Genomic DNA, 22,819 nt, shown 5'->3' with positions numbered 1-22,819 from the left:
TCCCTCCCCCTCCTCCCCCCTAGACCCCCACCCCCACCCCAGCCCTCGCGTGCACACACACGCTGTCATGGGATTTTGTGGCTTCTGTCTTTTTTTGCTTGTATCTACCAATTACAGTAGAAGTTCCCTTAACTGATCTCCACTTAAGACTCATCAGATTAGCCAGAGTCTTCATTTGTCTGGGAAACATACTGACTGGTGCCTCTAACAACCTCTAAATAAGATGTTAGAGATACCTGTCAGTATGCATGGCGTTCAGCTCTCATTAGTTGACTTGTCAATGTGTGTATGTTCTCAAACCTGCTTTTGCCAATTAGTATTGCAATTACATAATTTAATGAAAGATTTCCTAAACCAAAGAAATAAGTCTAAGAAGAAAATAAGTTATTATTTCTAGAAAAACATGGTTAAATATTCTGGAAAATTGCTTTAAGAGAAAAAGAAAAAGAAGTATTACTGAATTGGGTGTGGACAAGACAACTGTAAAAGAGTAGGAAAACAACCTGAAAATTTTAGAAAGATTCTGTATTCAGAATGCTTCTCATGTTTCCCAGTGGACTCTGTCTGCATTAAGGAAACCTGAACTGGAAATCAGAACGTCTGTGTTATCAGTGTGATTTATGGAGAACTCTAATCAGAGAATTTACACTCAAAGAAAAAACCTTCGCACAACGTTAAGATATTAGTGACTATTTTAACATAGAATAAGATGTTTAAGACATATTTTTTATGATTCCCTAATTTAACTGACTTTTTCAATTAACTGTTAAACTCTAGGTCCTAAATGAGTTGGAATAGAGAGCACCTATTTAAAACTTCGACTACTACGATTTTATTACCACTGCTACTGCTACTACTGTTATTATTAAGGGAGAAAAGCCATATGTTCTGTTTAATCTGAGTGCCTAAGTCTCTGTTAAGATAAACGGAAGCTTTGATTAGGGGGAGGTCAGTTGCTAAAGAGAGAATTTGGTGCAGAGGTTCACTTTGGGGCGATAATTGTGATGGGCCCGAGCAGAAGGAAGAACTTTAGCTGGCTAGAAGTCATCGTGAGGGCACTAAGCACATGAGAATGGAGGAAAGGAGATAGCTGATGGTGGAAAAGAGAGGAAGAGAAATGACAAAGTGAGAGAGCGCCATGGACATCTATACACTACCAAACGTAAAATGGATAGGTAGTGGGAAGCAGCCGCATAGCACAGGGAGATCAGCTCGGTGCTTTGTGACCACCTAGAGGGGTTGGGCTAGGGAGGGTGGGAGGGAGGGGGACGCAAGAGGGAAGAGATATGGCAACATATGTATATGGATAACTGATTCACTTAGTTATAAAGCAGAAACTAACACACCATTGTAAAGCAATTTTACTCCAATAAAGATGTTAAAAAAAAAAAAAAAAGGCAGGAGAGTGTTTAAGTCAGTCTTCGCTTTGACATCTGACCTAGGTTCTGGTGGCAGCTCCATACCACCTGACGATGGCTCACTGCTGTAAGTTGTCAGTGCCTAGAAGTGTACATAACAGGAAGCACGGTCCCCTAAACACTGAGTCACAGGACATACTATGCGAAGAGTGAATACAGGTACCATCTCATTTAAGTGGATGTAACATTGCGTTTGACTGTCTTTCAAATGTTAGCACTTCTAATACTGCTAATTTAATTATTAATGCACATAGATATTTACATTTAAATTATTAAACACTAAACATAAAATGTCAAAAAGTAAGGCTGACTCTGAACAATATGATGCGCTATTTAAATACTACCAGACTTCCATTAGATTTTATTCTAGTGTGGAAACAATAAGTGAGAAAACATTCAAGGGAGCCATTATACTCTGGGTTTTCTCTGAATCACTTAAACATCTGGAATATGTTCACCATGAAAGAGCAAACCAAGTCTAATTTTATTATGACTAGTTTCATGCAGGCAGAATTTTCACTTCATTAAATGCTGTCTGATTATAAAAGTACTGATTTAGAATGATAATAAGTCTAATATGTCAAGTTTTCCTTTTTTTATGATGTTTAATTGCTTGTCAGAGCCTTGCTTCGATCTTTATGTAAAGATTTGTTCAAATATAGACCCAGAAGCTCAGTCATCAACCACTTGGCAACAAAAGGAAGGAACTGTCTATTAACAAGGGAACATTATTTCTGAGGGAGCAATTTTGACTTGATAGTTAAGGACTGTTCTGCGAGGCACAGAAGGTCAGTTTGGAGCACTGGAAAAGGTTAAGTTGAGGCACTTTGACTTCGGGGGCCTCCGTGACGTAGGAAGCAACAGACCTGGCATATAATCAGTGTGCAATGAATATTCGTTGAGTGAAAACATGAATTAAGGGTAAGCGGGAACATGTGAATTAGTTGTGAGAGAGACTGTGAGAGGGAGGTGACCAAGGAAACGCAGCGAGGCTGCCAAACAGTGTTGAGGGCTCATTTGAGGCTGAAGACCACATTTTTTTTAGCAGAACCAATCTGCCCAATCTTCTCTTTCTACAACAGGGCTCCAGGCAAGCATGGAGAAAACAGCTGAACCAAGTTTGGGATTCTGTCAGATGGCTGTGGCACAAATACCTAGGGACAAGAGAGTTTAAATTTTAGCCAGAATGTGATTGCAAAACACAGCTAAACTGGATTCAGAAGGAAGTGAAGCAAGATGAGGCTTGTAGATGGAGAGAAAGTAGAGGGGTCAGTGGTGGAGGTTCAGGACAAACCAAGAAAGGCCATAGCAAGATTAGCTGTACAAGCAAGCAAGAAGGAGACTCTGGAATGCTCGAATTAGCTGTGCCATTTAGGAGTTTATTTACAAATTGTGTGATGTGATATACATATCACAGTTATATGTATATATATCTGACATATATATACACCACTTTACTTATATATTAATGGTGCTCCTGAGAATCTGAAACTCTTCCCTTCTTAATGATATCAAACCTGTTCCTGAAATCTTAACCTTCTACTTCGTAGCGCTCCTGTCTCACTTACCAGGAATTCAAAATTAGTCTGATCTGACAATGAAATGTCATTCTAGGGCTATATACACTGGGCAGAGAAATTTATGTGACAAATACTATCTAAGAAACGAAGTAGGGGCTAACCCCACTTGTCTCTACAATGAAACCTTGCTGAACAAAACTGTGAACCAAAAGCCCTAAAAAAAATAGCCTAAAAGGAGTGTTAGGAGAAGTCCCAGGATTCTTCACACTGGGTTAGTAGCTGAGGGGGAAGAAATGGAAATCACGTCCTGCAAATCCAGGTCTTTGGTTCTGGTATTGAGGCTTCTACATGTGGCTCAGGGAAGGCTTCACAGAACTCAGTTACCCAGAATTGGGGGTAGGTACAGCCCAGCTATGTTCTGCAGCTTCTGCATTTCTGGATGGGTGTATCATCCTGATGGGAGTGAATGGCCACCACTGGAACCAAAAGAGTCAAGGACCACATCCTGCTTTGCCCAGAAGCTCAAAGCCCTCCTGGAGCCTCTTAAATAGCTGGGGGGAACGAGCTACTCAAATGTGGTTGGACCAATAACAAAGAAACACAAGAGGAGATGTAGGCAAGGCTTTCATGAAATGCACCAGGCTTGGACACTTCCACTGTTATCTCCTATTCTTGACTCTTTACTCTGGTTGGCTTCCCACCTGGTATAGGGCCCAGGATGTAGATCCAGTTTTTGTCTCAGATACCGACTGCCTTCGGGAGGCAGAGTCTGAGTGCTTTTAAGAGAAGAGTGAGAGAAGCAGGAGGTCAGGGCACAAAAGCTAAGTAAGGATGTGGTCTCAGGTGGAAAACAGCATCAACCTGGTCCCATAGGAAGCTCTGGCACACAAATTATACCATAAAATGTCCCACCTTAAGACGAAGAGGTTTGTCCTTTTCTATTCCAATGTCCATCGGTTATTGGCTGCTAGCTTCCCCCTGGCAGTCTTAGAGGAGAAGGGGTGGTATGAGGTCCCAGGCAAGGGGCCTTCCTTTCGGCTGAGGAAGGTTTTCTGGAAAAGGGTGCAACTATGAGTCCTTATCAGCCAGCACTCAGAGTTGCTGCGTGATGAGTGTGCCGGCCGAGTAGAGGAATCTGGCTGGGGTGCCAACGGCATCCACTACATAGACTAACGTCATCCAGTTCCCCAGCTTCCTTTAACCCTTGGACTCTGGGCGTCACGTACTTTTTTTCTTCTTTTTTTTCTTTTTTTTTTTTTGCAAGAGACTTCTTATGTGAATTCTCATTGCTAACATTATAAGGCTATCCCATCGACTTCCAACAAAACTGAGACATTCCACCCTTTCCATAAGTTCTGCCAAACACTAAGGGATTGTGTGGAGCTAAGACACAGCAGGTAGTTTGCAGATTGAATGAGGACTTCCCTCTGCCGTTAGGATCACTTTTGCCTCTGGTAGAAACATTCTTGACAATAAATTATGCCACTGAAACATGTATCCTTTTTTAATAGAGATGCGACTGCACTGCATTCCAGCATCAGTTTTTACTGTGGCAGCCTGCGGGCAAAATATTATGCTGGTTTGTTTTTGTTTTTTTTCACTATCTTCCTTGCGTTCCGTTTTCAGGGCAATTCTTGTACGTGCTCATATTTGGGCATGATCACTTTGGATGAGCAAACTGAATACGGACATAAATAATGAAGCAGATTCAGAACTAATGACCTAGATGGAGGGAGCATAATCAGGATGACTTGGGGTAGGTTAAATTAAAAAAAAAAAAGACTTTAGGAAAACAATACGAAGCTTGTAGGCATGAAAAAATCTAGCACTTTTATTTCCCAAGCAATTATCAGTAATTATTTTAACTATGGTTTTCCCTCAGAGTCACCACACTTCCAAACTTGTGGCACTAAAAGAAGAGCAATTAACTGCTGCATTTTTTCCCATAAGGAATCCTCACGTTTTTATGAAAAATGATCTCTAGTTTCTCTTCATATTATTGGAAAAGAGTGTGCACCCAAATACAAAAGCATAAATTCTTTTTTAACATCTTCTCACTTGCATCTATCATAATTCTTCATCTTTCAGGACATGGCTTCACTATGAAGCTTATAACTCCAATGCTCCTAAAGGCTGAATTATAGCTTAACCACACTTACAGTGTGTCTCTTCTTTCTTTTTTATGCATGTTCATTTTGCCTTCACAAATATAAATTGAAAATGAGGAACAGAACGGAATTGATCACAAAGGAAAGGTTTTTTGCCTATAAGAACAAGTTGTACACATTTGAGTTATTTTAATTTCCTTGGAAACTACTTTCTATAATCCTAGCTCTGGTTGCTAATTATTTCTTTTTTATAGAGAAATGAAGCAAATAAACCAAACCAAAACAAAAACATATCAAGCTTTCCACAGCTTTCTAATGACACAATTAAAACAAATAAAAAAGGTAGCTCATGAGTGCTTTACAGAGGCTAAATGCAAAATACGCACAATTAAAATAAAAAGGTCTCTAAATGAGTATAAATAAATCATTTAAGCAGACCACGTTCTTAGGCTGCTAAGGAAACAGAAGAAATGCCAATATTTTCTTTCTGAGAAATTTTAATTATATGTGACAAAACATCAGGCAAAATGGCAGTTAATGAAATCTATCTACTTATTTAAAAATAAGTAATAATCCATAAACCATTAAAAACATCAACCACAAGGACACTGACAGTCAAATTCAGGAGTTATTTTAGATTAAGTTTTACATCTGACAGTTTTGAATTTGCAAACATTTCTGTCAGTCTAAAATGTTCACGGTCTGTGCCCACATTTGCCACTACCAGTGCCCTGGCAAAGACATGCGGTCTTGCTCTCACCTTTCCCTTCATGGCTCAAAACATCTGTCTAAGGCAGTGACTCTCAAACAACAGCACGCATCATAATCACATGGAGGGCTTGTTAACACAGAGACTGCTGGGTCCCACTCCAGCATTTGTGATTCTGTAGATCCAGGGTGGGCCTGAGAATTTGGCACTTTTAACAAGAACTTAGAAGATGCTGCATCCCTAGAACTCCCCAAACTTATTCTTGACTTTGCACGCTGTTCTCTCAGCCTGGAGCTTTCCATTGGCATCCTCTGCCTAGCTGACTTGTATTTTGCTACTCAGGTCTCAGTTCCTGTGACCATGAAAGACAGCCCATCCCCGGTTGCCCTATCTGAAGAAAGGTCCCCCGATTTTTCTCACTCTCAGAACCTTATTTTCCTTCTTAGCACTGATCGCAATTTGTAAGCGCATGCTTATTTGCCTATTTATTAATTCATTATCTGTCCCTTCACAAGACCCTAACCTTTATTAAGGCAATCCGATATGATTTTTTTCACTAGGGTATGCCTGTACCTAGTACATGATAATCCCTCAATACATTTTGTTAAAGAATAAACAGTCAAGAGAATTACGTACTAATACTTTAGATTAACAGCTATTCTCGAACTGCTTCATAAACACAGTTTCCTACAGAAATCTGATGCCGAGTTCCTAAGTGAAAGAAGAGAAACCTGCTTATTTCCTCCAGATTCTGTGTCTGAATTCTTTGGATCCATTACTTGATTTATGTTGGAGCATACACTAATTTCTGAAGTGTCTCTAACGCTCTGGGCAGGAATGTAACTTTCAAGTTTTTGGTACTAACCAGGGGGTTTTTATAAAAATGAAGCAAGTGGGAAAAAAAGGGGGAGTAATCTATTTAAGGAAAATATGTTCTTTTGGTAGTGATACACGTGGTGTAGCCTTCTGCAGGGCATTTTGGCAAGACTGAATAAAAGCTTTAAAAATACTCATACAGGAAAAGATGAGAAGGCTACACAGCGGGGTCTCCATTTGGAGGTATATAGTGGCCTGGCCAAGGAGACAAGGGGACTGAAATCCAACCTGGGCTCCACTACTGAACTGGTGAACTCTGGCACAGGGCTGGAGATCTCTGCGATGAAAGAGGTACCTTTTTCTACTTTGCCCAAAGAGGCACTTGTAGGGAATGAGATTATAGATGCTGAAGGTGAGATTATGGATGATCTCTGTTTCTCTCTCCATCTCTCTCTGTCTCTCTCTCTCTCTCTCTGTCTCTCTCCTCCCTCTCTCATTTCTGTGCTTTTCCACTAAAGAAAAAGTTTATTTACAAATATTTTTCACGCATTTCTTCCTGTGTAAAAAGGGGAGTGTAACATGGACACACCCGGGCTGTTGCAAAGATGAACGAGAAGGTTGGGTCTATTTCTCCTTCTTTTTCTCCACCTGCAACCAATTAAGCATTGTGTCCCACAATGTGGGGAATACCAAGTCAAACGAGCCCCGTTGAGTCTAACTCAGGGAGACTTGGCAAAACAGAGGGTTATAAATTCACCCAAGAGAAAGCCACAGACTAAGATTGACTAAAATCCTTTCTCGGGCAGCTGAGTCTTTGGCACCAACTTCTAATATCACCCTGGGGTAAATCTGTCTTTCCTCACTCCTCTATCATGTAGCTTTGTAAGGGCTCCTTGAACTAGACATTGGGATGTAGGTACATGAAACATAAAGGAAGCAGCAGCATGGTGGGAGGAGGAAAGATATTTGTTCAGCGCTTGAACAAATGGCAAGAGGTAGGAAAGCTTACTGTCTCTGGAGAGGTGCAAATAGTCTTTAATAAGTTGAAGCATGAGGTACAGGGCAGCTGTGGAAGACAAAGCATGGGCGTGTTCTTCGAGCAAGACTGTGGTGGGTTTGAATGAGCTGAGCTTTGCAGCACAATAATGAAGGTTTTTGCAAAGGGGAATGGCATACTGTCAACAATCCTTTTTGTTAGATTTTAATTACTACTCACTTGAAAACGCTTGTTTTATATGCACTATGTACTATGTATACATCTACTTATGCACTGGGAAAATGGAACTCTCAATGGGTTCACAATCATTAGTGGAGAGAGACAATTTAGTGGGTTATTAAAAAACAATGTAATCATGCTATGAGAAGTTGTGTCACGGGGCTTGAAAAGTGCAAAGAAGGCATGCTCAACTGGAAAATTTCAAGTCGAGGAGTGAGTGCAAGCTAGTGGCCATTTCAGAAAGGAGAACAATTGACAATGAGCGTTTGGAGATTCAGGCACAAAGGAACAGCTGCTAGCAACAGGATGGTGGCAAATGGGAGCAGGTTATCTGTAAAATAATTTTTAAAGGAAGAAGGCATTTTGCCCTGCGCTTTTACAGATGTTTACTTAGTCACTCATTCCAAAAAAAATATTACTGAGTACCCATTATATGCCAGGGAATGTTCCAAGCACTAGGCATAAAGCAGCGCACAAAGTAGACCAAGTTCCTAGGATGCCACAGCTTAACTCTAAAGAACATTATTTCATTTAACTGATGACTGTTATTATAAAGGTTTGCAAAGAAACAAATTCCAAGCCAAAACCTGTCCAAAGCTATAAAATGCAACATTTTTGACCCAGAAAATGGAGGACAGCGTATCGTGTTGTATATAGCAGTTCCCACGAGATTCTTTTTTTCCATTAAAACAAATTAGGCTACCTCTGCACGTAGGAATAATAATTAATAGAGGAATCTAGGGCTGTGAATTACCTATGCAGTATACTACACCCAGTTTGCTATATACTGGACACATTTATTTTAGTTCTATGGGGAAGGTACTCACTACTGAAACAAAATGGATTTTTGCCGATTTGATTTTTCATTCAATATATTGTTCTCAACTTAGAAATACTAAAGCGGAACTGAATCAGAGATGAATATAAATTTTCTAAGAGCCGAGACAGAAAGAATTAAGTGGAAGAGGGCTGAAAATGATCGTTAAGATGCTCTTCTATAATTTTTTAGTTTTACTTTCAGACTACTGTAGCTCCTGCATTTAATAAATGTTTTTAGTCTTTCCAAAATGCCTTTCTTTCTTACAAATGAAACAACAAAGAAGAAAATATTCCACTACTTAATGTGAAATGAAATGAACGTAAAATAGATTTTCTTCATTAAAATCTATGCAACAGCATGTTTAAAAATTAGATTGATAACTTTTTTTATAATGGTTCATCTTTATTTCATCGTATTCCTAGGCTGAAAAGAGAGTCTTACGTATTTACTTCTAAGCAATGTTTCGCCTCCAGATATGTTAGCGGTTATTATTTTTACCTAAACATATGTATGTGTGTGTGTGAAAGATCTAGCTACTTAAGTGGAGTCAAGAGTTTACTTTGTTCTTCTTTTTTTTCACCATACTTTGAGAGGTTTACTTTCAAGATATTCCTCTGATTTTTCTGATCACATCTTCAGGTAAGATCTAAATCCATGTCCTGTTACGTTCTGTTATGACAACTGCTATCATGATAATGTCCATTTAAGTACATGTGAATGATGAATAAATTACTATGGACGCAAAAGTGTCTAAGTATCAAGCTGTTAAATCAATGGATTCAAATGTTATTTCAAAAAAAATAATTAAGTCATTGGCCAAATCTACCTTTTAAAAAAAGGGATTAGTATTCAACTAACAAAGATACCAGATTTAAAAAAAAATTTCTTTTTGCTCATAATTTCTTTCCTTCTTTCACATCTTTATTGGAGTACAATTGCTTTACAATGTTGTGTTAGTTTCTGCTGTATAACAAAGTGAAACAGGTGTATGTATATATATATCCCCATATCCCCTACCTCTTGCGTGTCCCTCCCACCTTCCCTATCCCACCCCTCTAGGTGGTCATAAAGCACTGAGCTGATCTCCCCGTGCGATGCAGCTGCTTCCCACTAGCTAGCTATTTTACATTTGGGAGTGTACATACGCCCATGCTACTCTCTCACTTCATCCCAGCTTACCCTTCCCCCTCCCCGTGTCCTCAGGTCCATTCTCTACATCTGCATCTTTATTCCTGTCCTGCCCCTACGTTCTTCAGAACCATTTTTTTAAAGATTCTATATATGTGTGTTAGCATACGGTATTTGTTTTTCTCTTTCTGACTTCCCTCACTCTGTATGACAGACTCTAGGTCCATCCACCTCACTACAAATAACTCAATTTCGTTTCCCTTTATGGCTGAGTAATATTCCACTGTATATATGTGCCACATCTTCTTTATCCATTCATCTGTTGATGGACGCTTAGGTTGCTTCCATGTCCTGGCTATTGTAAATAGTGCTGCAATGAACACTGTGGTACATGACTCTTTTTGAATTACGGTTTTCTCACAGTATATGCCCCGTAGTGGGATTGCTGGGCCATATGGTAATTCTATTTTTAGTTTTTTAAGGAACCTCCAGAGCGTTCTCCATAGTGGCTGTATCAATTTACATTCCCACCAACGTGGAGGAAAGACAGCCTCTTCAATAAGTGGTGGTGGGAAAACTGGACAGCTACATGTAAAAGAATGAAATTAGAACACTTCCTAACACCATACACAAAAATAAACTCAAAATGGATTAAAGACCTAAATGTAAGGCCAGACACTATAAAACTCTCAGAGGAAAACATAGGCAGAACACTCTTTGACATAAATCACAGCAAGATGCTTTCTGACCCACCTTCGAGAGAAATGGAAAGAAACACAAAAATAAACAAATGGGACCTAATGAAACTTCAAAGCTTTTGCAGAGCAAAGGAAACCATAAACAAGACCAAAAGACAACCCTCAGAATGGGAGAAAATATTTGCAAACGAAGCAACTGACAAAGGATTAAACTCGAAAATATACAAGCAGCTCATGCAGCTCAATATCAAAAAAATCAAACAACCCAGTCCAAAAATGGGCAGAAGACCTAAACAGACATTTCTCCAAAGAAGATATACAGATTGCCAACAAACACCATGAAAGGATGCTCAACATCACCAATCATTAGAAAAATGTAAATCAAAACTACAATGAGGTATCACCTCACACCGATCAGAATGGCCATCATCAAAAAATCTACAAACAATAAATGCTGGAGGGGGTGTGGGGAAAAGATACCAGATTTTAACAGTAATAGATTTCTGTTTTCTTTTGCAAAAAAGGAGCGTGGGACTTCCCTGGCGGTCCAGTGGTTAAGACTCCGTGCTTCCACCGCAGGGGGCACGGGTTCAATCCCTGGTCCAGGAACTAAGATGAGATCCCACACGTCGCGCAACACGGCCAAAGGGGGGGGGGGGGAAGTGTGACTTAGTATCCTCAAAAATCTGTAGGAATGATGCTGTATTGATTATCTAAAGAGGAGAACTATTTCAGTTGAAAAAAGGGTTTAAAAACTTTTAAAAAATACCCCACAATCTTTTCAGTAAGAATTCAAGGTTTTCTTGAAAGTCAAAGTGGGTCAGATTTCTTTAAGACCCATCTTGCGCAGGACACTCAATCCCAACCTGCAGGCAATTTTTACACTGAGACAACCTTGAAAACATCTTCCTTCAACCTTTATAACAAGACGTCAGGGTGGTTCCAAAGGTAATATTTTGTTCACTGTGTAAGTCAAAGGATCAATAGAACTTATGCTCATTTGTTTAGCTTTTATTTCTTCTAAGCTTATGCTTTATTGGCTGTACAAAATTCACCATTATATTGGATAACCCTTGTAGTATGGGGTTTGTGTAAGTTGAAAACAATGAACCATTCTATTTTGGCTTTAGCCTTTCTCTGCTGGAAATACTGGAAGCCAAGGGCTAACTGACAAGTGTGGGGGGAAGGAGGTGAAATGTTGTTGCATGTGGCCTACTTGACCTTGGGCAGACAAGGGCCTGAAACCACGGGGCAATTCAATGGGTAGATCATTCAATGAGACCTAATAAGATTTAGGTTCACAGCAATGTACAGACTCCAAATTGGGTAAAAGCCTTTAAGAGTAGGAAAATAAGTAAATAAAATGAAACTCAGTGGGGGCTTGCCACTAGTTCCAAAATCCAAACCAATATATTGCTTACCCCTCATTGCTTACCAATATATTGCTTACCCCCTTTAGTTTCTATTTAATCAATATACTTTGGCATATATTGCTGATCAACTGACTTGATTCTCTTTGCTAACTTGCTTAATATGCCATGTTAAGATCACGATGATACAATTTGAATATTGATAGGGAAAAGTTCCAAATGAGCCCACTGAGTCTATAATAATGTGGCATCCCAGGGAACAAGACTTCTAAAAATAAGTGTTTTGAAATAGGACCGGCAGGCTCTTAACCATATGAAGAAAAAAACTTCACCATAAAAAATCAATTCTTTAAAAGGAGAAGAAATCTATCTTAGTGTTACATTCTCCAGCCTCATTCTGGTTAAGAGAGTTTGACATTTCAGGGCTGAACACACCGTGGAAACTTAATAAATACTGAAGCTTACAAACAAAAACGTAACAGTGATATGTGAACCAATTTTTGAAAACACTGAAAATCAATGTGCCCTTACTCTGCCTAATTCAGTTAACTCAATTATTTAATGTATACTTGAGTGGGTTTATACATAGCTATTTCATTTTTACTTTAAACATTAATCAAATTACTTTTAATGTAAAATTTCTTTTATTTCCATCCCCCTATCCCCCCAAGATTCCAGGATAAGGGGGAGCGTTTGTTTTAAATATTGCTTGGTTAATGTTAAAGCATATTTTAACATATTGGTTGCTATTATATTTCACCCATAATTTTCATCACATATACCACTCACCCTATACCGAAACCATAAACTTTTTCACAGGCATTTAATAGAGTGATTTTGCACCACCTATGGGGGGAAAAAAAACAAATCCCTCTTCCCCAATTACTGCAGTTAAGACTATTTCCTACTTTCTCCCAGTTTCATGCCATATCCATCTCCATTTCTACACACAAACATACACCCTCCCATCATGAACACAGAGCCTCAGTGGCTTGACAAGATAAATTAGAAAATGTAGGAATTCCTGAATAAGTTATCAGCTATTCACACCTAGCAAGCAGGTTTTAATGTTAAAAAGTGGAATAGTCTCAACTATTCTGAATGGCCTCGACTTCAGAAACTCTGTAAAGTACTTGTTTATAATCAGTGTGTTTGGCAGAAAATTATGAGGAGTATTTTACAATTTAATTGCTTTTATTGGTAACTATGATAACATTTAAACAAAGTGCATATTATGTGACTAAATATCTTAATTTTAAAGTATTAAGAGTGGGAAGGCAAGTTAAGTTCTAAGTCTTTTGAAGCAACTCCAAAATTGTATGAGTGCCATTAAAATACCAACAAGAAAACTGGAATGAATAACTGTGAATGTCTTTCACAAGAGAGATTCAGAAAGAGTAGGCCGTTATTCACTTCAAGGTTTCAGAGTGAAACTCTGCTCCCTACCTCAACTATCACTCTCACAGGAGGCCATGTGCCTGCATCCATTTTTAAACTAAATGTTCTGGATGTTTTTAAATATAAAAGAAATAACAAAAGATATATTTATTATTTATAATTGGAGAATTACTAACAATAAACAAATATGTATTTGTATATTTATATATATACTGTACTTCTACTATAGAATGATGTTTCTCAAAGCGTCCCTGGACCAGATTCTTAGCCCTGTTCCAGACCTCGTGAACCAGAACCCCGGGGGAAAGGGTTCACCAGTCTGGGTTTCCACAAGCCCTCTACGTGATTCTGATGCACACTAAGGTGAGAGTCACTGCCACAGAAAATTCTTGACATTCTCAATGACTGTGTCTGAATACCTAGAATCCTCAAATTGACAAATATCTGATCAATATATCTGTCAATTTGAGGATCCTAGGAGACACTTAGAGATTATATAACTATAAAGCCAAAATTGCTTATAAAGCCATTTTCTTTACTAATAATCACTACTTTCTTAGACATTTCCATTAACTTTTCTCTTCTATTGCCAAATCCAATAAGTACCTAGGAGGTAGGCTGGGCAGGGGGAGGGTAGATTTTTCACAAAGAAACAAAATTTTCATCACCTCTAAAGAATTACTGCATGTGCAAGAACAAAACAGCATCGAAAGGGCCATGTTGAGACACGGAGACGGAGGGGACTACTAGGTTCGCTTACTGGCTGTAGGGGACACTTTTCCTGGCCTGCGCATCCACCCCCCAGCTGCTATGATGGTCGCCTACTAATGTCTCACAGCTGCTTCTCTTCTTCAGAAAGGCGATCTCTGCTGATAGGAGCCCCCTATCCCAGGAGCTAACACACACTCCTGGCCTGGGAGGTAACTCATGCCTCTAGTGGTGGGCCACAGCCAGTGGTGTGCTGGAGCAGAGCCCAGGAGTCAATTGTGTGTGTCTCTTCGCAAGTCTGCCTTCGGTGAGGTCATGTTGGTAGCCTGAATCAGCCACGGTGGGGGTATTTACACCACGACAATTGGAAAACACTACAAATCAGTGTTCACCTCAGGGCTAGCGGATAAATGTTTACTAGCATACCGCTGGCCACAGCCAATGACCGGCTGGGGTATAAAAGACCAGCTCTGCTGTGTGGTTCACACCCCAGAGCCTTCTCCATTTGAATCAAGACACAAAGCTAGATTTTGCCTGAGATGGCATATGCTTGCTTGACTCTTTCATCTTCCTTGTTATGCTTCCGTAACTCCCACACAGGCTTCTCCTGAAAGCAGCCCGTCTACCAGCCCTGTGCACCCAGACCCCTGTTCTCAGGGTCTGCTTCCAGGGAACCTGACCTATAACACCAGTTAAATCATTAGTCAAGGGACTGCTGCACAAAAGCCTCAAAGAATATATGTTCAAAATCACAAAGAGCGACAAGTCATGGACCTTTTGAATCACAATGATCAGATGAAAGTGCGAACGATACATTTGAAACGGCAAGGATCTACTCTTTGTGCATGTGCGCATAAAAGAAAGAAGTTGTTGGAAAAAGATAAAGCCAGCACAAATTGGGCAATCTTTTCTATCATGCTTCTCAAATTATGCTTTCATACCCATAGGTGAATATACTGGAGGATTCATTTTACTTAATATGTTGGAGAAAACATCTTTATATGAAAACATAACAAATCCATTTTGGAGAAGACTACAAAATTGAAATGAGATTTAAAAAATAAACATCAAAGAAAACTCGTGCTCGTGGGAAAAGGAGGTAAACAGGTGGAAGGGGAGGATATCCAGCTTCATCTCCTTGGCCATTAAGAGAACTGAAGTAGAAACGTTCGAGAAGCACTGCTTTTGGCAAGTACTGTGGATAGAAAAATCCATAGTAATTGTAAACTATAACTAAAAATATCAGTTTAGCATGGAAAGATCTTTTCTGAAAACGTTTACTTTTCTCAGGACCCATTAAAATAAGAGTTACATTAGTACCATGGGCACATGTGTTCCCATAATACTCAGAAAACTGGTTAACCAAGAACAATTACTCAACGCTATGGCTTAACTTAGCTAAGGTAAGATTGCATAAGGCATAATATTGGTGTCAATGTTAGCTGTGTAGTTCCAGAAATTGTAATTGCCAAGTATGACGGGAACACAATAGGCGCCCACTCCTTGGGCTATTTGTTCCTAACTCTTTCCTTGTTGTGCTTCTGGTAGGCCAGCAACACGACTGTGAAGTTTAAACTTGTTGCAACTTTGGTAGATGTCAAAGGAGAATAAAAATACATACTGATTCCATACATATGCGTTAATGTATGATATTTGTTTTTCTCTTTCTGACTGACTTCACTCTGTATGACAGACTCTAGGCCCCTCCACCTCACTACAAATAACTCAATTTCGTTTCTTTTTATGGCTGAGTAATATTCCATTGTACATATGTGCCACATCATCTTTATCCATTCATCTGTTGCTGGACACTTAGGTTGCTTCCATGTCCTGTACAACAGAAACTAACACAGCACTGTGAAGGAATTATACTCCAATAAAGATGAATTAAAAAAAATACATACTGACTGTGTGCTCCCATCTTCTAAGGAAATATGGAATTTTAGTTAAATAACTCACATTTTAAAACTGTTTCTAGTTAATGTGTTACAGACACCCATACATGCAAGCTAATACAAATTCTTGCCCTCTCAGCTTGGTGCTAAATAATAATATTCTCAGGAAACCTAAGATGCCATTAATATAACAACTCCCAATACGATTTTATTCATGAAATAAACATTCACACTCTGTAATGAGATTTCTCTGGGTGTAGGTTTTAACCATATCATAGATGAATGAATGATTGAGTTTTTAGATCTGTTAATGCTGATACTACATGACTTAAGTTTTTGTTTTGAATAGTCTTTTATTACCCAAGACACTTGAGAAATACTGTTTATAATCACTACCAGCCACAAACAAAGCTTCCGGAATAAATCCACAGTAAACAGGATTGGCATATTAAAGGATCAGTTTTTGACATGGTTGTTTTCAAACAGTAGGAAGGGTGATATTCTCTGGAGGAATTTTTATTATCTAATTAAATATTTCTTTAGGAGAATAATGTCAGAGGAACTCATTAGCTGAACATTCTGATTAGCCATGTTCTCCTAAATATTCCATGACCAGAAGAAGAGCTGTACAACTCTGAGTTAATGCGGTAACAATGGTAACCAAGTCTAGCTCCTTCTTTTATCACAGTCCATCAAAGGAATACAAAGAAGTCCAAATTAAAATAAGTCCAGTAATAAAAAGAACATGTGCGTTTTCCTACTGTTCTAAAGCCTCTTCCTACCTTTAAGCAAAGTTCACTCAGTAATTATCTTATTTATGAAAGTAAGAGCAGAAGGATGTTTCTCTTATTAAATAAATGGCTTTGCGCTTTGAATGCGGAGGGCAACTCAAAACAGTCAAAAAGGGCTTCCCTGGTGGCGCAGTGGTTGAGAGTCCGCCTGCCGATGCAGGGGACGCGGGTTCGTGCCCCGGTCCTGGAGGATCCCACATGCCGCGGAGCGGCTGGGCCCGTGAGCCATGGTTGCTGAGCCTGCGCGTCCGGAGCCTGTGCTCCGCAACGGGAGAGGCCACAACAGCGAGAGGCCCGCGTACCGCAAAAAAAAAAAAAAAAAAACACCAGTCGAAAAGAAAGCAGTGTTGAATGTCATCAACTTATTTCCTCCTGCCCACTGTTTTAAATCATTTGCTTGGTTCCAATGTATACTACACTTACATAAGTTGTTTATGAAGAGCCAAATTAATAGCCTTTGCAATTGATTTCCTTGGAATTTGGAGAGCTGACAAATGAATTAGTAGAAAATGGCAATTCTACATGAATTAGCTTTTAAGTCTCCCTAAGAGGCTGATGCAGAACTTAATAAGAGACTTATTAGGAGAAGTAGGACAACTTAATTCAGATTGATTATAGACATCGGTGAAGACAGCTGGGGTTCAAATGAAACTGAAAAAGAACTTATATGCACTTCAAAGTATGCTAATCAGATGTCTGAAACAATTACTCTGCACTGCCTTTTCAGAAGTTTCAAAGGCAGGATGGGAATAGCATGGTAAACGGAGGCTCAGTTTGCCTAAATCGAGGCAGGGGCTTTAAAAACACACACAGCACTCTCTAAAGTCAGATGCCTTGGGTAAGGAACGGGATTTGACATTGCTACCCTAAGTAACTTGCCTTTAACTTTATCAACAAAGCAGGAAATGAGAGCGAATACATGGGAACTAAGTAATAAGCTCTCCTGGCAACACTAACTTACACTTAGTTTTACGTCGGACAAATAATTTGGTTAGGAAATTTAAGATGATTAATTCCTACTTTAGTTTCTAAGCTCGAGTAAGGCCAACAATGACCATTCTATTAAAAAATAAATACTACACTTTTGAAGTATATAAGTGAGAGTTACTATAATATGCCTTCTTACAGATATACTCCCAGATATCAAAGGCCAAATCCTATGCTTTAAAAAAAGTCACAATTGTGTGCTTTGAAAACTAGATAAAACCCTCGTTTCTCCAAAGGACAGGCATCAGTTCCATTTTTAATCCAGATTTATAAAGGATTATATCTTTTCTGTTTGTGTTCTCTTCTCCATCAAAGGCTTACATAGCACACACAGCATTCGTATAAAAACGATAACAAAAGCCTCCACAGAGCAATTCATTTGTAGCCAATAACAATTAACAAAGTATTACTAAGCTTTCCTTTTCCTACTACAGGTAGTACACCTTATTCCTTGTGGAGATATCGATCCTTTATTCAGAGTGGGGAGAGCTTACGTATTTCGAATCATTTTACGGGCTGCTCTGTGATGGTTCTAAACATGCATCCCCTATCTCTGTAAGAAAGGATTATGAACTTGCTCTATAAAACTCACATATAAGAAAGGATTTAAGGTCAACTCATATAAATGACAAATGTAACAAAATTGATAAAATAATAACAAAATATTAGAACCAGGGTTAAGATGAGAAAAACGGTAAGGGAAGATATAGTTACGTGAACATGGCTGAAAGCTTTCGGCTTCCGAAAGTGAATATGAAATTCTAATATGTTACATCACACTTCACATTACCTACCAGGAGGAAACATACTTGGTTTTCTCCATGTCCAATTCTGAGACAGCATTTCTTTGACAAAATTCTGAGATAAACCAAGCCACAGGTACTCTGAAGAGAAGCATTTGCCAGTTTTCTTCTTACATTTTTATTTTTATTTTATTATTATTATTTTTTTTTGCGGTACGCGGGCCTCTCACTGCTGTGGCCTCTCCCGTTGCGGAGCACAGGCTCCGGACGCGCAGGCCCAGCGGCCGTGGCTCACGGGCGCAGCCGCTCCGCGGCGTGTGGGATCTTCCCGGACCGGGGCACGAACCCGCGTCCCCTGCATCAGCAGGCGGACTCTCAACCACTGCGCCACCAGGGAAGCCCTCTTCTTACATTTTTAGACGTGAATGTTTGAACATAACGTCAGTCAGGATGGCATGGCGGCTTCATCACCGTAGTTCCTCTTCTACTACACACATCACTACATTATTCTCAATTATAATTCCAAAAAGGTCTAATTAAAATATTTTGTTGTAAGAACTTTAAGGAAAAACTCACAGAGTCCCTGTCCTCGACTTTTCATAGTAAAAAAATGTAAGTTGCAAGTCTGATTAGAAAACACAACAAAAACGTAAAATGCATAACTACATAGATGTGACAAATTTGCATATCCCAAGATGGCAGCCTGGGAGAGCCTAATCATGGTGTGTGAAAAACTGTGTTTCAGGTCAACTGGCAAACTAAGGGCAGTGAAATGTTTCCGGCTCAAGAATGATGTAGCAATCTGTGCTAAGAAACCATGGTAGACTAGAACAAAGAGACAACTGGGGAAAACAACAACGCACAGGAACTTTTTCACACAGGAATTGTTCTTAAGAACAAAAATGTCATATGTAGACTTTAGCTGCAAAAGTTGTTCTACTTTATTAAAAGCTACATATGGTCCACTTATAGATCTATGTAGAACACTTAGTGATTCCAGGAGTTATTCTCATTCCCATTACTACAAGGAAAGTAAGAACATTTGCATAGTCACATAAGCATTGGTGTTATTTCCAGTAAAGTGAGAAATCATGACTCTGCCCTTAAAATATTTGATAAGCAGTATGAATCATGAATTTTAAAAATAAAGAGGCATTTAAAATTTAAATTTTATTCTAGTGGCTATTCCTATGAAGCTATATTTGGAAGGGTGAGATTCTCTTAGTGAGCTGAATAGTCAATATTAACATTATGTTCCTTTCTCTTGATTTATTTTATGTACACTGTCCTAAAGATGATTACTAGTAATAATGCCATATCCATAGTGCCCCAGGACTTAGTTGTTGTTTTATCCATTCTCCAAACCCAAAAGCCGCATTTGCTAATGAAATGATGTAATGCTAAATCCCACAGAAACACACATTCCATACTTACTTAAATAACAACTTCTTTAACAAATGAGATCCGAATGGAGGTGGATATTATGAGACAGTCACTGGGGTGATGAAAACAAACTGAGACGGGTATATAAAATATTCCTCTGGCTACCTGCCTAGCTATCCGTTTGGAGTTCCCTACAGCATGGAGCCTCTGAGGGCTTAAATTGCTGAGTAGAAAAATGGGAATAGTGGTTTTCAGTACACTTCTACTTCTTTTCAAAGTAAGTTTTAGTTAGTAGAATTCACTCCTTATAAACCACCAACACGAAAGTTTCAGAGTTTCAAATCTGGTACCACTGAGATGCAACAGAAAAAAAGATGGGTTTTCATTTCCACTGCAAAATGAAGAGGAACTACTGAAGGGAAATAAATATATATGAATTCATATAATCTATAGTTTTAAGATATGCATACAATATTTGTACAATACTGGTTCAGAAACCAAAATAATCACATCTATTAAGACCAGTACACACACATTCTTTTTTTTTTTTTATTTTTTAAATTTTGGTCGCACCCCGCAGTATGTGGGATCTTAGGTCTCCGACCAGGGATGGAACCCGTTCCCCCTGCACTGGAAGGCAGAGTCTTAACCACTGGACCACCGGGGAAGTCCCATAAGCTCTTTTTAAACTAACATTTAATGTATATATGTTTTGTTATTATTGGGATCAGAATGAGGAGGCTTACCAATTAGGGTATATGGGAAATGAAATTCGTCTTAGGATCAAGAACAGATGAGAGAGGGGAACTGCAAAGAAGACTGCAAATAGGGTTGGGTAAGGGCCAGCTGATATTTGAGCTGTTCTGCTTTTAGTTAGTTGTTGTTATTAAGTCATGCTGTATACATTCTCCATCCATATTCATTATCCTGCTATAATGCTCCTGTGTGATAGATATGGCTCAGAATGAATCCTTTATGTCTGCTCTAAAGCCTAGACATTCAGCCACTTGACTTATTAACTAATTTACTTCCTTTGGGACATTCTCTTAAGTTTATTTGCCATTTGGGGGAAAATTTTTAAGACTTTAGCTCCTATATTTTTGGACAAAATTCAGTGTTTTTAATGCTAAATAGGTAATACATTTCAAAACATTAATTTTTATGTACACAGAAATGTTAACCATTGCTTTAAATATTAGACATGGGGTCACAGAATGTCGGCAAAGATATTTTGGAAGTTATAGTCGAATTTTTAATCTCCTTTTAAATCTTCACCTACTATTATAATGAAGAGCTTTTCAATTCAACATTAGACTGTAGGCTTCATGAGGACAAAGACCGAGTCTGGTTCATTTATAACTACATGTATAGCACATTTTACAGTAGCTCACAAACAACTGTTGAGTGAAGGAATAAGGAAGCTGAATTGGATTCCTTATATGTTGCTGGCACTGTGCTAGGAACTGTGAATTCAAAGATGTACAGCCTGATCCTTGCTCTTAGGAACCTCACTTACCTTCTATGGAAGAAAAAAAAATACAGAAGTGACTTGCCACAATATATGTGAAGTTTAAGTGTGACAATTTAAGCATGTGTGGTGATCTGTGAAAGCACTGAATGAAGGGCAGTTTCTTCTGCTTGGCGGGAGTTCGGGGTGGAAGACAGGGAAAACTCTAAGGGCAGATGCCCTCTGAGTTGGGCCTTGAGGGCTGAGTGGAAGTTCACCAGGCAGATAAGGTGGGCTGACCCAGGCGGAGAGAAGAACATAAGCAAAGGCAGAGAGTTATGAAAAAAGATGGCATATTTGTGTAAAGGGGGGTGTGGTCAGTGTGTCCTGAATGGCCTAGAGGACAGGAGCAACAGTCAGAAATTTAAGCCAGGGCTAGGAAGAAACAGGGCCACCTGCCCTCTGCGTTCACTGGACTTCATCGTCAGGCAGGCAGCTTCCTGCAAAGAGTCTGGATTAGAGTTGGGAAAGAAGGGAAATACAGAAATATCAATAAAGAAACTGTTCATTCATTCATACATTCACTAACCAGATATTTAAAATGCAGTGTTGGTGATATGCCAGCTGCACTGACTGGGGAACGGGATTTAAGGATGTATAATAAAACAACCTGACTAACAGGTGCTGGGGACTAGAACAGGACGTTGGTTGAAAAGAGGAAAGAAAATATAAAGGAGATATTCTGAGGTAAAATGAGCAATCAAGTGCAGTCAATGAAAATGCAGAAGGATTTAAGGATGGACCTCAAGTTTCCAGCCTTAGCAACTTGTTGGATTATGATCCATTAACTGAAATAGGAAACACAGAAGAAAGGGCAGGTAAAAAGGGATATCGGTAGGGGAATGGGTAAACAGAAGAACGAATGGACTTGCTTTCAGATCGGTTGCATTTCAATTCTAAGGGCGTATGGGTTAGCAGATCAGAAAAGAGATTCAGACTAGGAATTTAGATTTGTCACCATCCATGCCATTTCAAACTGGGAGCATTTATGCCATAAGAAGAGAACTGAGCTAAGGTATTTATAGAATACAAAGGGAACTGAGCTAAGGTTAGAAACTTGGGAGCACCAACATCTGAAGGGTGGGGTAGAGTTTCAGAACTGAGGAAAATAAAGGAAGGAGAACAATGTGGATGAAAACAGTGTCATGAAAAAGCCAAGGGAGAAGAGACCTGCCAGAATGAGGGGCTGGTAAACATGCCAAATGCAGGTGAGGATTTCACTTCCGCATGAGGATCTTGGAGGACTTTTGTTAGTTTTGACACTAGATAAATAGACGAAAGATGTTTCAAGTTGCTGGTTTTCAAAAGGATACTCCTAAATATGTATATTCTTTTCTTTATAAATACATTTATCATCTTTGTGCCATAAAGGAATTTAATTTTGGTCTCATGGACAGTATTCCAAAGATAGAGTGACATTTCCTAATATCTGCAGTGGACTAATCCAACTCAAAATTCTATTACACGCATTGCCTTCTCAGGGAAGGGCAGCATTACTGGTCTCAGCTCACAGTACCGTAACTCACCCAAGTCACGTAATTCAGTTAGCAAAAAGGCCCAAACCTGGACTCCTGGCTCTTGATTAAATGTTGTAGCTTTCCCTA

At 39.1% G+C, this 22,819-nt stretch overlaps 1 protein-coding gene across 1 annotated transcript in view; it reads right to left on the bottom strand.

Moving 5' to 3' along the window:
- The window catches only part of DMD (dystrophin), a 1,809,438-nt gene that overhangs the window by 342,692 nt on the left and 1,443,927 nt on the right, over positions 1-22,819 (bottom strand). The window lies entirely within an intron of this gene.

Source organism: Lipotes vexillifer, unplaced genomic scaffold, assembly GCF_000442215.2.
Source record: "Lipotes vexillifer unplaced genomic scaffold, Lipotes_vexillifer_v1.1 scaffold207, whole genome shotgun sequence".
NCBI classification, from domain to species: domain Eukaryota; kingdom Metazoa; phylum Chordata; class Mammalia; order Artiodactyla; family Lipotidae; genus Lipotes; species Lipotes vexillifer.
Note: the sequence above shows the minus strand (reverse complement) of the source record. Positions and strands in the feature narration are given on the sequence as shown.